Below are 15650 nucleotides of genomic sequence, written 5' to 3' on the forward strand. Positions count from 1 at the left end.
ATATTTCTCAGTTGTTGATCTGGGACCTCCAGCCACTGAGAATTTGACCCACTTACTCAAGACTGCCTGGTCTTGGCTTTGCTTTAAGGATCATAGCCATCCACCTCCCTATTTCATAAAGAGTTCTGTGCAAACAGAGGTACAAGCAGGCTCAGCTGAGCCAGAAATAAGACCCAGGGTTGCTATGTTGCATTTTCTAGAAGTCCTTAGATCTGTGACTCCAGTATGAGGGCCCTCTTCTGATAGTCTGCTGATACAAGTGTTTGCAGATGGTAAATGATTGTGGTTGTAGCAGCCTGGTTGGTGTCAGCCACTGAACAGTTGTAGGACTTGGGGTCACAGCCTTTCTTCATCACGGACTCATGGTTGGTTTTGAATGCAGATCCCAGAGCTGAAATATTTTTGGTGCCATCATCAGTCACCTGATCACAATTCTTGATCCTGTGGTTAAATACAGGCAGACAAGTTTCTGATCTACTTCACTGCACAATGGTGTCTCCTTGGGTTTTGCATTCATTTCCCAAGAGTGAATAAATCATTTCTAAGCACTCGTTCCCAGGGAAGAAGTTGATTTCTTCCTACTATGTCCATGATGAACAAGGATACTCACATTATTTCTTATTATTTGGGTGCACACTGTGTGCACTTCACTTTGAAGCATGAAAGTATTATTTATCTTTTGGTACTCTAAGGAGTGGCTACACACAAAACACTTTCTGGGCATTGTTGACTGTTTAAATGTTTGAACAAACAAAAAAAAAGTTAGTTTCTTTATGTGACTTTGCTGCACTGAGGTGCCTGCTGGGACTCGGGCTCCTGTGTGCTCGATGTGGTGTGTTGCACATGCAGAGCAGGCAGTGACCACAGCTCTGAGCAGCCACTGAATGAGGCTCCTGGGGCTACCCTGTGCTTTTACTAGAGGGGCTGTTGAGTTAATTTGCCTCAGACCTTTGGGAAACTGTTTGTAGATCTCAGAACTGAATCTCCCAAGGGATAATTCAGTGCCATATTCACCAGATGTCCCTTTTGACAGGTCAGCTTGTTGTTGTGGGCCATGGAGCAACTGTGGCTTATCTATACTTTAGCATTCTTGCTGGCCGTGGTCAGGTAGACAGTGCACGGTTGCTTGGAGGCCACTCCACAGGGATGTCGAGGTCATTGGACAGGGAAGGTGCTTGAGCAGGAGCTGTGATAACTAAGACATGGCAGCATCAGGTTGTTGTGTGTTTCCTCCTGTGGGAGGACTTTCCCCTGTGTCAGAGGAAAAGCCTGTAGCTGCAGAGCAAGGGGAGTCCTGGGGGAGCAGGCAAGGTGCTGGGGTGTTCCTCCCTGCCTCACCTTGCAGGCCAGGCTTTATGGCAAGGGTGCTGCATTTTTCTCAATGTGCACTGTGGCAATTTTAGTGTGACTCTAACTGGGGGTTTGTGACTGCTGTCAGTGTAATTATCTGTCTGGTCAATAAAATGAAGGGTACTGAGTCCTGGCAGTTTGGGGGAATGAAGACTGACTTAATTACAGCATCCAAATCTCTCACATCTCCTGTCCGCTGAAACACCAGCCGCCTTCATGTGCTGCCCTTTAACAGAGCTGCCTATCATGCATCTAAACAAACAAGTAGGGAAGACAGAGGGGAGATTGTTTGTCAGGGATGTGTCTTTGCGAGGGAGGAGCAGCAATATCTGCAGGAGGGACTGAGGTGAAACCCAACATCAAAGGCAAGAGGCTGTCAGCACATTTAACTTTACAGAAAACCTTCTCCTAATAAAAAAGGAATGACCTCGTTACTACGGACACTAACAGTTCCCAGGAGACTGCTGCCTGCACTTTTAATATTCACTTTACAAACAAATGGGAAACCTTGAAAGAATTTCAGTGTTGTTCTTGGCAAGTTGTTACAATGCTGTGTCCTTATAAAAATCATTTAAGAATTTATGTAGTGTGAGTTTACTTTTCATCTGCTGCTTTTCAGTGCTATAAATCTCCCTCCCTCTCACTGCCTGAGTCCCTCTGGGAAAGCCCAGGATGCCCACAGAGCGAGGTGCTGGCCACACCAGCAGGTTCACCAGGAGGCACTGTTAAGCTTGGCTCTGACTGATGAGAGTGAGGACCCTTTTCTGGAGGAGATGCTCAAAAACTCTGTCTGGACCTGGGCCAACGAGAGCAAGCCAAGTCCTATCAGGAGGGTGTAAGGCAGGAGAAGCTTTGAGTTGGCTGTAGAACTGGGGCAGGGGTGCAGAGGGGAGAGCTGGGTTGCTGAAAGCTGGAACGACCCTGACTGTGACAGCCCTGCAGGCAGCCTGGTGTGCAGCCGTGTGGGGATGCAACATGGGCCAGCTCAGAGCTCTACCCCTCTCAGCTTCTGCTGGCAGGAGTCACCAGATGCAATAATGCCAGGAAAGCTAGAGTGGAACAAATCTATGTCTCTTCCAAGACTCTGTGAAAGAATCAGGGAGAAAATGCTGCTGCAAACCGAAAGAATACTTGCAAAGTGCGAGGCTGTTCAGTCAGCCAAATATCTCTGCAAATTACACGAGTGGTTTCTTTTCACGGGCCAGGCTTTCTCCTCAAGTTACCACAGTCTGAGTGACCAGAAATCTTCCCCGATGTTTCCTTGGTGTTACATTTACTGTGTGGCACCTGAGGGAGGTTTGCAGAAATGGTTTCATTAGTGGGGGAAAATACTCTGCACTGGAAATAAGCCCTTACAGCTGATGCCTCAAGCTATTCAGCAGCCATCCAGAAACTCTTATCCACACTTATCCAGTGTGCAGGCTGGGGAGTAGCCCTTCCCCTCCTGGCACATGCCCACAGTTATGTTCAGAGTCAGGCACACCCCAACACACATGAAAATGCAAATAAGCATGCATATATATAGTTTTACTCCCATGTGCCTATCGACACATACCATGCCTCTGTGCATGCCTGTATATTCCTCTTTTCTCGTTTCCATTTACTCATACAGAGCAATCCATCCCTGGTGCAGATTTGCTTCCAGTTCTGACAGTCATGTGAAACACAACATTATGCTTTGGGCTCATCCTCTGTACAGCCAGCCTTGACACCAAACTGTGGGAAAGGCAGCTCATATTTGAATACTCTATCTGTAATTTATACTTTATCTGGTTCTCTAGACATTTGCTTAGCATCCCTTCATCCCAGACTCTGTCTGAACTCAGGTTTCCTGACTACTGCTGCAAAGCAGAAGGCAGATGCCTGCTGCTCCTCAAGGCTTTCTAGTGGAAGGATGAAGTACAGAAGAGGAAAATGTAATGATGGTAAGTGGGTTGTGGGAATGACACCATTCATTGGTAATCTAGGTATCAAAGTACTCACTAACAGGCGATTTACAAAAGACTCTTTTGAGCCATTTTGAAGGAAATCACTGGCTGCTGTGAGCAGGAGAGTGCAGGCGGCTTCACGCAAGTGTGAGCTATTGCCCAGGAGCTGCCCTTTGCAGTTGTGAGCTATGCAAGAAATAGGAGTGGCTCTTTCCATTTCCACACTCCTCTGTGGATGTCTGGGAGCAGGAGTTTACCTTTTGCAGAATCATACTAGTTGCCCATGTCATGTGGGCTCAGCAAGGTCACACAGAAGTTTAAGCCAACTGTTTTCTAAAGCCAGGAAAAGGGAAGGCCTTTTTCCTTATTCCAGCTGAATATCTCTAATAGGCATACAGATCTAGCATTTTATTTTCCTTATCTTTCTCAGAGCAAATATGAATCACTGAAATGCTGTTATGCAAAGATCCTAGGCATTTCCATAAAGTTGTACTTCACTAAAGTTTCCTCTTTTCTTGTTCTGGCATGTTAACTTATTCTGATTATCTGTGACGGTAAGTTTCATCTAAACACTAACAGAAATTGTAAAGATTTTGATTAAAGAGGAAGATACTTCAAAGTGCAAATGCCCATTTGTGCACATGTCCACATATTTGTGGTCATTTTGCCTTTGGTGGGATACACCAGCACAGCTCAACCTCTAGGTTCACTTTATTGCAGTGAATTAAAACCCAGTGAAGTATGTGCCCAGAATTGCAAGTGCAAGTGGTCATACAAATGCTGGACCACAAAGAAGGATGGCTTGTAACTAGTGGTTCAAAGAGAACTAGTAGGAAATCTGGGGTCACTGCCTGGCTCTGCCACAGATTTCCTATATGTCCTTGCCTCATTCACTTACTTCAGCTGTTCTCCAGCTAAAGGAGACAATAGTACCTCCCTAATGATCTTGGGAAGGTCTCTTGAGACAGTGAAGAGGGAGGACTTGACTCTGTGAATATACTCCTGAGCAAAAGGGATTCCAGATTAAAACTGCCTGGGTCTGCTGCTGCTCCCCAAAGTAATTATATCAAATATCTGGAGAAATAATAAAACTTCACAATGTTTTCCCATTTGGGGTTGGAGGACATATTTTGTTCAATAACCTAGAATGCAAAGTTTGGCTATAGTTTTAAGCCCTTGTTTCTCGGTGTGTTTGTTTTTTTGGGGTTGTTTTGGGTTTGTTTTTTATTATTGTTTTTGTTTATGTGGGTTTTTTGTTTGGTTGGTTGGTTCAGTTTGGGTTGGGTTGGTTTTTTTAAAATGGTTTTTTGTCATTGAAGTCAAATTCAAAGTGCTTACACCCTCCTTGTTTTAAATCAAGAGAGTACTTGTTTACGAAACAGTTAACAACTCAAATTTTCTTCTGGATCATTTTTGTGTCTTTCTTCCTCTAACTGAAAGTTTGCAGTGCAGCCACACACCTGGCAGAAGTTCTTTAGTTCTGTCAGCTGCAATTTTCCCAGAAAATCTCCTTGCTGGATAATTCCTGATGAGGCTGCAGGAAAGGACAGGTTAGTTTAGCTGACTGCATTGGAATGGAATATTGCCCTCATCCTGCACCTGTCTGTTGGCTTTAGAAGTGTGGGACACTGAATAACCCAGCAGAGAGGTATCACCTGCAAGCAAGGAGGTAAGAGCATGTCCTCTTGGTGAGATGCTGTTATTCTCTGGATAGATCCTTCTGCCTTTCTAGGTAGGACAGTGTGGCCTCTTTAGCCCCATCACTGGATCAGTGTTCCCAAACTACACTAGTGTGATCATCCCACCTGAATTAAGCAAGTAACTCCTGGCTTCTTACTCCACAGTCCAGCCTTGAGTATCCCTCTCAGGCTGATGCACCGCCCTCTTCCTCCCTCTCCCATAAAGCCCCCTGCTTGTGGGCTCCTTGATATTTTCCAGTCCTTCCCTAATGAGCACTGCAGAATTACAGCTAATTAAGGATGTAAATGATGCTGGAGAGGGAGAGAGGGGGAGAGGTTGGGAAGGGGCGGTGGGGGGGAGGGCAGCTACTTGCTGTGTGCAACTCTGCAGTAAAGTGTCTCCTACCTCAGCAGAAAAGTTATCACGGGAGACAATGCCAACTTTACGGAGGGGGAGGGCCCTTCGCACGGCTCCATCCCCGCCTGCGACAGCCGCGCCTCTCTTTTAGTGTCAGCGCTGCAGATGCTGATGTCCTTCCTCCTCCCAAATGCTGCTTTGTCAGACGAAGCTGTCAACGAGCCCTGGTCTCCCTCTCTGATACTTGCCACCACCCACACCTGTGTGTCGCCTGAGGGGTGAAGGGCTCACAAGACCTCAAAACCTGCTGGTGCTCTGGGTGAGCGACCTGTTGCGTTCCTCTTGCTTGCAAAGGCATTTTGTCCCTCTGGTGTGGGCCAGGCCCACCTCCACATTCAGAGGGTCGGAAAGGACACCAGTGCTCAGGGGGAGACTGGATTTTGGCCATTTCTCCCTGGCACTGGGACACCTGCCTCTCTGGGCTGTCACCTGCCAGTGCTGGCCCTCAGCCCCTGCTCCCCAGGGGAGGATTAGAGCAAAGTCCCTTGTCTCTGCAGCAGTGGCCAATGACTGGGACAATGTGTGCGGGGTGACAGGTGCCCGCGGCAGCCTGAGCTGTCAGCTCCAGCCATGCGACCCTGAGATACGTGGTTGCTCACACATGTGAGCTGGTCTGGTGTGCTTTAGGAAGTGCTCCTAAAGGGAGCAGCAGGGGCACTGGAGGAATGCAGGGTTCATTCACCAAGGGGCTGCAAACCTCCATCCCACCACCAGCCTTGGCTGGCAGCTCCTGCCCACACCAGGGAGCCAGGAGTCAGCCGGCTGGCAGCCCTGCTTTGGGGGGTGATGATTCTGCTGGCGACGAGCAGCTGTTTGAACCCATTCCAGTCTTGCTGGGTCCTCCCGAGTGCGTTTCCAAGCACTCCGGGTCCCTGTTGGCGCATTTCTCTGCACATTGCCCAGATCAATGAATTGCGAAGGGATGCCTGCCCTGGCACCACAGCCAGTCCGTCTGTCTGTCCCCTGCCCGGCTGAAGCAGGACGCACGCCCCGGGTCAAGGGGACGTGGCATTGGGTGGCAACGACAGCAGCAGCGGTTTTTGTTGTTGTTTCCCCAGAATGCTGTGCAATATATTCCGATTTTTTTTCTTGTCATTAAGCCAGTGCCTCGGAGATGATGATGTAGTCCCTATGTGGGCCGCAGAAAGCACTTCGAGCCGTGCTGGAGTCGTGCTGGGTGGCTCTGATAGCAGAGCTAATGGGAGCGAATGGGATGCAACGAACTGTTCTAATGACACCAGCCAGGGAAGAGACAACAGTAAGAATAAATAAATGTTAACTATTTTCCTCTTCCAGACATTTGCATCTATTGCCATTAAGTTCATTTAAATAAGAGAGAGAGCGAGAAAGAAGGGGAAACTTACTACTACTCTTAATAACCAGTGTCTAAAAATAAATTAGGATGCTGGGATGCACTTAAGGCATTTTAAAAATAAGTCTGATTTTTTCCCTCCTTTCCTCTTTTTTTTTTTTTTTTTTTTTTTGAAGTGTTGGAGGGTTTTAATTTGGGCCAAGTAATTTTGGTGCAAACGCTTGGGCGCCTTTCGTTGGGAAATTGGGAGGAATGCAAACAAGATTTCACTTCATTAAACAGGGGCAAACAGTAGAGAAATTGCACTTACTTATGGAAATGACTTTTAAACATGAACAGCATTTACTTGCATTGCCTTGTGCTGAATTTTTTTTTAAAAGATTATACATGTGAATAATTCACTGCAGGCCAATTAGATGATGATTTCATTTTTAACCTCCTTTCCTTGCCATCTTGCTGGTTGTCCCTTTCATTACAATTTCCAGTCTCTTCCTTCCCTTCAATAAATTAATAAAGATCAAATAATCCCTCTTCCTGCAGTGCCATGAGATAGCTTCTTGGAAAGGGTGTAAGTTGAGAAATTGGAGGATCCCCATCTCTACTGAACTGCCCTGGGATGTGGCAGGAATAACTCCATGGGATTTCTACAAGCAGAGCTGCACCCATGTGTTCAGGAATAAGGAATGGGAGGAATGAAAAATGGACAGGAATGAAACAGGGAGATGGAGAAAAAAAGATCTTCATGTTCTTTGCATGCAGAATCAGGTGCTGGAGAGAGGCTGAGCAAGCAGGACTCACCCTCTGTGAGGCTTCTCTGATGCTGACAGGATCACACTGGTGTGACTTGGCTCTGGCCAAGCTAAAAGCAGCACTCAGGTGACTCTGTGACATTGCTGGGGATAGAGTCATGCCCTGAAACTCTTCAGCATCCCTGGGCCCAGGTGCAGGTAACAAAGATGTGGGGCCACTGCTCAAACAAGGGAAGAATGGGCTGTAAGAGGAATCCAGAGGAGGGTGATGCTGACTTTTGCCAGAGGCCTGTGGTAGGTAGACCTTACAGCAAGTGGACAGAGAGAGTTCTCCACGAACCTCACTGTTTTTCTGTATTCTACAGATGATAGAGATTCTTGCTGTCATTGACACATGTCAGGGATTTTCCCAGCTCACTGTGGAAAGCAGTCTGTGGGGTTTCATGCCAGCAGGGTCTGCTCACAAAACTTTCAGGATGCTGGGAAGAAGGAGCTCCAGAAGACACTGGCTCCCTCTGGTCCCTAGTTTTTGCTTCTGCATTTCACCAGATGCCTGCCAGCTTAAGGGGGCATTGGCAAATTCTGTCCATGCAGATCCCAGTCATGCTTATAGGAAGGCAACACCAGTCCTCAAAATATTTTTTTTCCAAATATTTAACTCCTAGAACTCTTTTCGGTAATTAAATTATGAAATACAGAGCCTAAAAGCTCTAAAAATATAATAGCAAAATACATGATTATTTCTATGTTTTCCTGTTTTGTTTCTTATGTGCCTGTTCAGTTTCTTATGTGACTTTTACCTGTATATGAAACTGCCATCTTCCTTTCATTTGCCCAAAAATGAAGGAGAAACTCAGGTGCCTTCCCAGTGAAACTTCCAGTGACAGTCCCCAGTGACAGTCCCCTGTCATTGCAAGGGCAGAGGTAAATTGGAATATCTTCCCTCTTTGCATCACCAACGGTATACCTTTCTTCTTTGCTAAGCAAGAGGTTTTTGCCTGATGTTAGCGGAGTCACACTGCAGAAGAGCCAGTGCTGATGGGGTCTGTTCCAGCCTGTGGGGTGAGTGCCTGTCCTGTCTTCTCCCTACAGCTGGTGAAACAGAGGCATGGAGCAGGTAGGACACCTGTTTACTCCTGTATGCCCTGGCCAAGCATAGGCAGTAGTGCGACAGCTGGGACCCTGGTCAGAAGTAGGACTGTCCATAATTTCATTTCTTCTGCAGCTCTCACTTAAAAGTTCATTTTATGGAAAAAGATCTTTCTGGGAAACTCCCCTCCACATTGCTTGTAGTTGTCACAGCACCGTGCCACCACTTCCTTCACTCCTGTCTCCAGAGCCATCACCATCTTCCTTCAGGCGCTCTTATCTTGCACTGTCCCAGCCTGATCCCTCCAAACTGCTTCCCAAGATGTTTCATGCTCATTTTGTCAGTGTGTTCTTTCTCACCAGATCAGATTCCCAGCCTTTCTGTGCTTCAGTGTTTTTATGGCTCTTCACTGGTTACAGTTTTATTGGGAAAGAGGTGGCTGCAAGCAATGACCTGTGATTTCCAGGGAAGGGGAGAGCAAGGAAACTTCAAGCAGCATGGCCTCCCGCTGGGAGCTGTCCCTTTTAGAACCCTTGTGTCAATTATGACTTCCCCACTCTATTTGTTTACCCTGGGGAAGCCCAGCATGCTCCTTTCAGGGCTTGAGGCAGGCAAATTCCCTGTCCCAGCAATTGCACAAAGGTCTTTCAGCCAAGGCTCAGGAACTTTGCATTGCCTGTTTCTGAATCAACCTACAGCATCAGGACCTAAGCTCTATGGAACAGGTTCCCTAAGGAAAAGGTGTTCACATTTACTCTGGCATCTCTGTTGTATCTGGTATCCTCCAGCTGGGGCTGGAGTTGAGGAACACAGAGAGCAGTAAGCCCACATTACAACAGCCACTGATGCCTTAGCTCTGTGACTGATGCTGCTGGCTGTAGTGTAGAGTACGGGACATTTTCTAGCTGTTCCTGACAACAATTCCAAACAAACTCCAACACAGACTCTTTTATCCTGGAATATCCATGCTTAGAGTAATTCAGAAACATCCTCCTGAGAATCTTTGTGGAGAGATAAGCCCAGAAACAGCAGCTATGAAACAGCATTTTGTGTGCTGAGCTCTCTCTGTAGGAGAGGTACTTCCATCTGCCACACACCTCTGGAATTCAGGGATAGGACCCTTTGGGCTGTTTGGTACCTCTGTTGACCTCAGCAGGTTTTTCACTGGGGACAAGTTTAGCTCCATGCACTCACTAGCCTGCTTCTCCTGAAGGACCTTTGAGGCCGAGGGCTATGTGGAGTGGGCACCCACACCAACCCTTCCCCATGGGCACCCTCTTGCTGATCTGCTTGTGCAGCACTTGGAACCAGGAAATGGTCGTGGATCCTGACCATTCCCGTGTCCATGAGAGCCTTAGACCTCATCTGCTGGGAGGGCAAGGCAAGGCAAAGCAAACATCCTCTGTGCAGTCAAGAAATGTTGGGCTGAGGAGGACTTCAGATGTGTCTGACTCTGAAATGAGCTTTGTTCCTTTCTTCAACCTCTAATGACAGAGTCTGTCTCTGGGCAGTGGATCAACAACCTCAGGAAGAGGTGAGCAAGTGTCAGGCAGCATTATTGACATTCTTGCTGACACCCTCCCTTCAGAGACCACATCCCTGGGGGCTGGAGAGGGCAGGGCTGGGCTCCCTGAACAAGGGTCAGAGAAGATGCTGGACTGAATCCTCCCAGCAGGATTTCTACCCACAACTGCAACTCTTGAGATCTCATTTGTAGAGCCCTTGTTTCCCATATGGGCTCTACAGAGAATTAGCAGTGGCAGAGTGCTGATGGCACTGGAAAGCTGCTGGTCATGCTGTCAAATACCATCAGAGCTTGAAAAGCAATGTCAGCAGCATCCCCTTGGTGTTATATACTTATTTTCTAAGGCCAGCAGGTGTTAGCCTTGAAGCAGGGTGAGCACATCCATTTCACCCCATCATTGGTGGAAACCATACTATTAAGGACTGGCCAAAACATGACATTTTCCACAGTGAACTTCAAATGATGTTCAGTTTGGGCAGAGCAGGGAAAGTTTTCTCTCACCAATATTTCTATGAGAGTATATTTTTGATAGCAGATGAAAAATCCTTCCATTTGAGGGGAAAAAAAAACCCAAAAAACCTTTTATTTAGCTTTGATAAGAATTTGAAGTATTGGTAGGTAAGACAAAAATTAATCTGGACATTCTTTCCAATTTATTGTGTTTAAAATATAAATGCAGAGTATGTTTCTGGAAATTGTCTTTAATTTGAGAAAAAATTGCAGGGCCTGTAGGGCTTTGTAATAATAGAAGAAATATTTAGAGAAAAGAAGAAAAAAATGGCAGTATTTCTGGAAGAGTTTTGGAAGAAAACATGGCAAGTATAAATTGGAAAATGTAGAAATAATCCTTCCCTTTCACTTCTCAAAGTCTAAGGAGACTTTGGATATTAGTGACTCTGAGTTATAGAAATTATGGTGCCATACTGGTACTGTGCCCTCATTGAGTGTATCAATTCACAATAGAGAAGTGCACAGACTTTTATAAATGTATTTTCTTCTCCTTCTTCTCCTCCTTCCAAAATACATATCGATTTATCTTTGTGCGAGTGTGAGGACATTAAGACACAGAGATGGGAGTGGTCTTACTCAAGGTCACACTGCACAAATTATCATGGCAAGAGTCACTCATCAGTTCTGTGAAGCAGAGGAAAATGTTGTCCAGCATCCTATGCTGGACTACCATCATGGCACTGTCTTTCAAGTCTGTCCTGTGATCACCAAATACTCTTGCCATCTCTGACAAGCAGAAGAAACAGAGGCTGGTCCAAACTGACTTCTGGTGCTGCAGACACTGAAGTCCTTGCAAAAGAGACACTTGAGATGTCATTGGCTGAAGATACCCCAGGTTACTCTGAAGATATTACAAATTGAAGCATATGCATATTGTGGCTATTTTTCCTGACCTTGGGGTCACATGCAAGGAAACAATTTGTGGGAAAGCAAAGGGGAAAAGAACAGTTATTTCTCTGGGGCCCTGACAGAAGGAATGAGAATGTGGGGGTACATGGGATGGCCACGGAACAAAAAACCTGAAACATCTTTTCACCCATTTGTTCTGCATTTTCCACTCTGTGGGTCCTGCTCCCCTCTTTCCTCACCCTCCCCCAGCTTGCCTGGTGATTCAGGAAGAAGAGGCCAAGGAGAGTAATATTGTGCTGAAGACAGGACTGGAAGGGCAGTAATTTAGACTCAGAGGCTTATAGTATTATTGCCTGCAAAGCCATTCATGGGAAATGATTCCACCCATCCCCATTCCACTCCCCCCCCAATACCACTCTCCTTGCTCTGCAATAACAATAACAGAAATGCCTTCAGGAGGCTTTTCTACTCAAAATGCAGGCAAAAGAGCACTTTTCTCCACCACCCCTCTTCTTTCCCTTCGCTTCTCCCTGCGTTCGCTTGTCCCCCCTGCCTCTAAGCCTAACTGCTGCTCCCTCCCTTCTCCCCTCCCCCCCCACGGGATAAAAAAATAAAAATAATAATAGGGGTAATAAGAGAGGAGGTAATGGAACGTTCTCCAACTGGGCACATGTCAGAAGCCATTATATGTGGTGCAGATTTGCATAATTCAAGAAGCATCAAATTAAATTTGCATAATTCCTTTGATTACACTTGTTATTAAATGTAAGTGACATTGATTTACAAAATGGCCCAATATAAGGTTAATAGCAAATGTCACCTTCCAGCAGGGTGAATAGGGTGTGTGTGTGGTGGTGGTGGTGACGGAGGAGGGGGAGAGGGGGGCCTGGGGAGGAAGGCGAGCAGACAATTGATTTCTGCTCCTCTCTCCTCCTTAAAGGGCTCAGGTCTCCTTTGCAGAGCAGCCCTCGACTCTCTGAGGGCTGCACTGGGCTGTCATGGGGACACAGTGTCATCAGGACACCCTGCCAAGTGCCGTGACTCTGCTGCCTCCTGCTCTGCACCATATCACAGCGTGGCCACTGAGCCAGTTCCCAGTGGAGCCAGGCAGGGAGGAAGGAACAGGGGAAAACAAAAAGTGTCTCTCTCAGGCCCAGGAATGCTTGGTGGGTAGGAAAAGCAGCTTGGACGGCATCTTTGAGGATGCAATCATCACTGGGGCAAGTTTTTAAAATAGTATGTGAGCTGGATGTGGGCTGTGTACAACTGTCAGGACACCCTGTACAGCTGCTGAGACAGCACTGGGAGGGAGTGAGAGCCATGGTAGGAGCAGTGCCTGAAATGCCAACTCTGATGAGAGAGATTCCACAGTAAAAACATTTGTGACTACAGCAAGACCCGTAAGTTACGTGAAGAGCTGCAGCCATAAATGAAAGACTTTATGCCATATGTACAGAGCTGCTGGTGATACAGGCCCATACCACCCATCGTCCCCTGCCTCAGCCTGGTATGACAGGACTTGGAATCAAACACTACCAGGATACTCTGGGGGCTGTGACAGGAGTAGTACGTCCATTTTGCTAATATGGGCCTTAGACCATCTTGAACAGTTGCCTTGTGAGTAGATTCCATTGCTGAACATCTTTTTGCCTCTCTTCATTCTGTATTTTTCTCCAGAAAGTGCATGTGATTTCATGCAGGGAAACTGGTAAGTTGTTTGGGCACCTGAAGACTGTAGTGATAAAATAAAGTTATATGTGTACCAGAACAGGATGAATGGCAGATTTCTAGACACAAGCAGTTTCAAAGACACACAGACGTAGCCATAAGCTGGTTTTGGTTCTGCAGAAAATTTTTTTTGCTGTTCAAGAGGATGGCTGAAGGGGGAACAGGGACCCACAGCTACCTTTTTGGTTAAACTCACTTGTTCAAGGTGAAAAAGGATGCTTCTTTTGGTGTCTGAGCTCTGTAAACATTGTCTAATAGCATCCAAACAAAATTAGAACTAAATCTCTCTCTGAGCCAACTGTCAGAAGGGTTTTTCAGAGTGTTTCAGAAGAAATGAAACTCACTATTTGTAGCAGGAAGGATACAGTGATTGGTGTAAAATTCCAGGTAGCAGCCATTTGCAGCTGATTTTTGAACTCTCATAAGCCCTCTGAAGCTCTAGAAGTCCATGCCCAGGATTAAATCAGTGCACCCATTTTTCAGATCCCAACATAATCACATGAAGCCAGGTCTAATAATCTAGATTATTATCTACTGAATGAGAGACATGAAATGTATTTTACAGGCCCTTGGGCAATCTAAAAGGAAGCTGCAGTATGAACATTTCTAATGCCCTACACGGTGTCCTACATCAGTTGAAGAGCTTTGCCTTGCTGCATCCCAAGTACCCAATGCTTGCTTCACAGCAGAATTTATTATGATCCTCCTGAACCCAGATTCTCAAAGGTGCCCAGCAATTTGCAGTGCCAAACTTCAGACAGTTGAAGAAAATATCTTTTTGAGGCTAAGCATATTTATAGAGGCGAATGGTTCAGGCCTGGGTTCCATTCCTGTTGTGAGGAAAGAAGATGAAGCATCTGGGTTTGGTGGACAGATTTAAAAGGGTGAATGGAATACACAGGACCACTGTGCATGCCTCAGATTTCTTGAGAGCATACAGGAGGTGTCTGTGCAGTGTCAAGGGATTGGTCTTTACTTTGAATATTTGTGTCTTCTGAGCAGGTGTTGTGCTTCCCTCTGCAAAGCAGCACTCCCCTGCGGCCTGGTGACAGGCCCCTTCATGCAGAAGACGCAGGTTGTATTCCCAGCCCTGTCAATCCCGTGTTCTCTACTGAGTCCTTTGCACACCCAGGCACATCTTGGCTGGTGAGCCTGCAAACTCTTTGGAGCTCTGCTTCAGATCCCTCTCTGTGCTCTCACAGACTGCTCGACACATTGGTTCCCAAGTGTGTGTGTCTCTTGCTTCCCTTCTGAGGCTGGTAGGGATGTTTGAGCAGGTCCTGACCCAGACCCAGTCAGGCTGCATCAACCCTTAATGCATTACGTGAAAACCAGCTGCTGGCAGTACAGGTTTGCAGGGCATTGCAAAGGGTGTTCCTGTGCAAGAGCTCTGTCTTGAAACTCGGTGTCAATCACACTCCCTGGCCATCATGCCCACTCTGACATGGGGATGCTGACTTGAATGAGGAGAGGGAGAGCCTTGTTTTTAACATGGATTAAGGGGCCATGAAATTTGCTGTCAGGTTTGGAGGTGCAAGGGATCCCAGCCCAGACGTGGCTGGTGCTCACGTGTGCAATTGAATCCTGAGCTATTTTTGTGCCAGCATAAGCCGTAACTCTCCCAGGTCAAAGTTGGCATGGGCAGAGGCAGTTAGCACTGGCAGCTGCTCCTGCTGCTTTGCCAGGGGAGAGGGTCATTTCTTTTCCCTCCCTCTTGCTAGTTTGGCAGCTGCCAGGCTGGTACAGAGCTCCCCTCGCCATCAGAAGGATGGGGAGCCAGGCTGGAGCCCCTGGAAGCTGGCAACAGGCAATCAGGCAATGGTGAGAGACTCTTAATAAGAGTAACCCTGGCTCTGGCTGACAATTGCTGACATCGTCATATTTAGCACCCGCATGCAGCGAGCCTGAGAGACACTCACGCACTGGGTGAGCCAACTGCAAATTAATCGTCAGTTCATTACTGCTCTGTGCCTTTCATCCTGACAGCAGCCTTTCAAACGTGGATATAATTGGAAGGGTCCATGTGGCAGGAATTTGGTGAGGGCTAGGAGGGAGAGAGACCTCAACTCCCCCTCTCCTTTCCTCTCTCTCTCTTTCTCAGGTTGAGTTCTGGGAATAAACAGCAAGCTTAGGACAGACTGGTGAAGGAAATTATTTTCTCCTTCCCCTGTATCTTGTCCAGGCCACCTACACCCCTTGACATACGTTGAGATTTTCATACCAAGAGATCTGTTTGCAGCTAGGAGGTTCCCTCAAGCTATAATTGAAAGCCCTCAGCTTTCAAAGTGTACAGAGTAGTAGGGTTGCCTGTGAGAACTTGAATATGTGCATCATTGTTGTTGGTGGTGATGGATATTTCTGCTGTGGTTATTGCTGTGCTGCTGGGAGGCCCTGTCTACACAGGCACAGTGGAAAGTGAATCTGCAGCCCAGAAGACTTTACAGGCAAGGTCCAAGGCTGAGGAGCAAGAGTTTGGAGTGGGGGTGCAGGGATCGAATTTGCTTCTATCATC

The 15650-nt window shown here is 46.8% G+C and overlaps 1 long non-coding RNA gene across 3 annotated transcripts in view; it reads left to right on the plus strand.

The window, feature by feature from the left end:
• The window catches only part of LOC137478014 (uncharacterized), a 37543-nt gene extending 29224 nt beyond the window's left edge, over nucleotides 1–8319 (plus strand). For 2 of the 3 annotated variants that reach the window (XR_011001357.1, XR_011001356.1), the window contains 5 exons: nucleotides 3160–3275; nucleotides 4719–5634; nucleotides 6476–6633; nucleotides 7447–7634; nucleotides 8306–8319. This is a non-coding gene — a long non-coding RNA (uncharacterized lncRNA). Of the gene's footprint in view, nucleotides 1–3159; nucleotides 3276–4530; nucleotides 5635–6475; nucleotides 6634–7446; nucleotides 7635–8305 lie in introns of those variants that run through there. The other variant, XR_011001355.1, reaches the window with a different exon arrangement.
• The last annotated feature ends 7331 nt before the right edge of the window (nucleotides 8320–15650 follow it).

This window comes from Anomalospiza imberbis, chromosome 8, assembly GCF_031753505.1.
Source record: "Anomalospiza imberbis isolate Cuckoo-Finch-1a 21T00152 chromosome 8, ASM3175350v1, whole genome shotgun sequence".
Lineage (NCBI taxonomy): Eukaryota > Metazoa > Chordata > Aves > Passeriformes > Viduidae > Anomalospiza > Anomalospiza imberbis.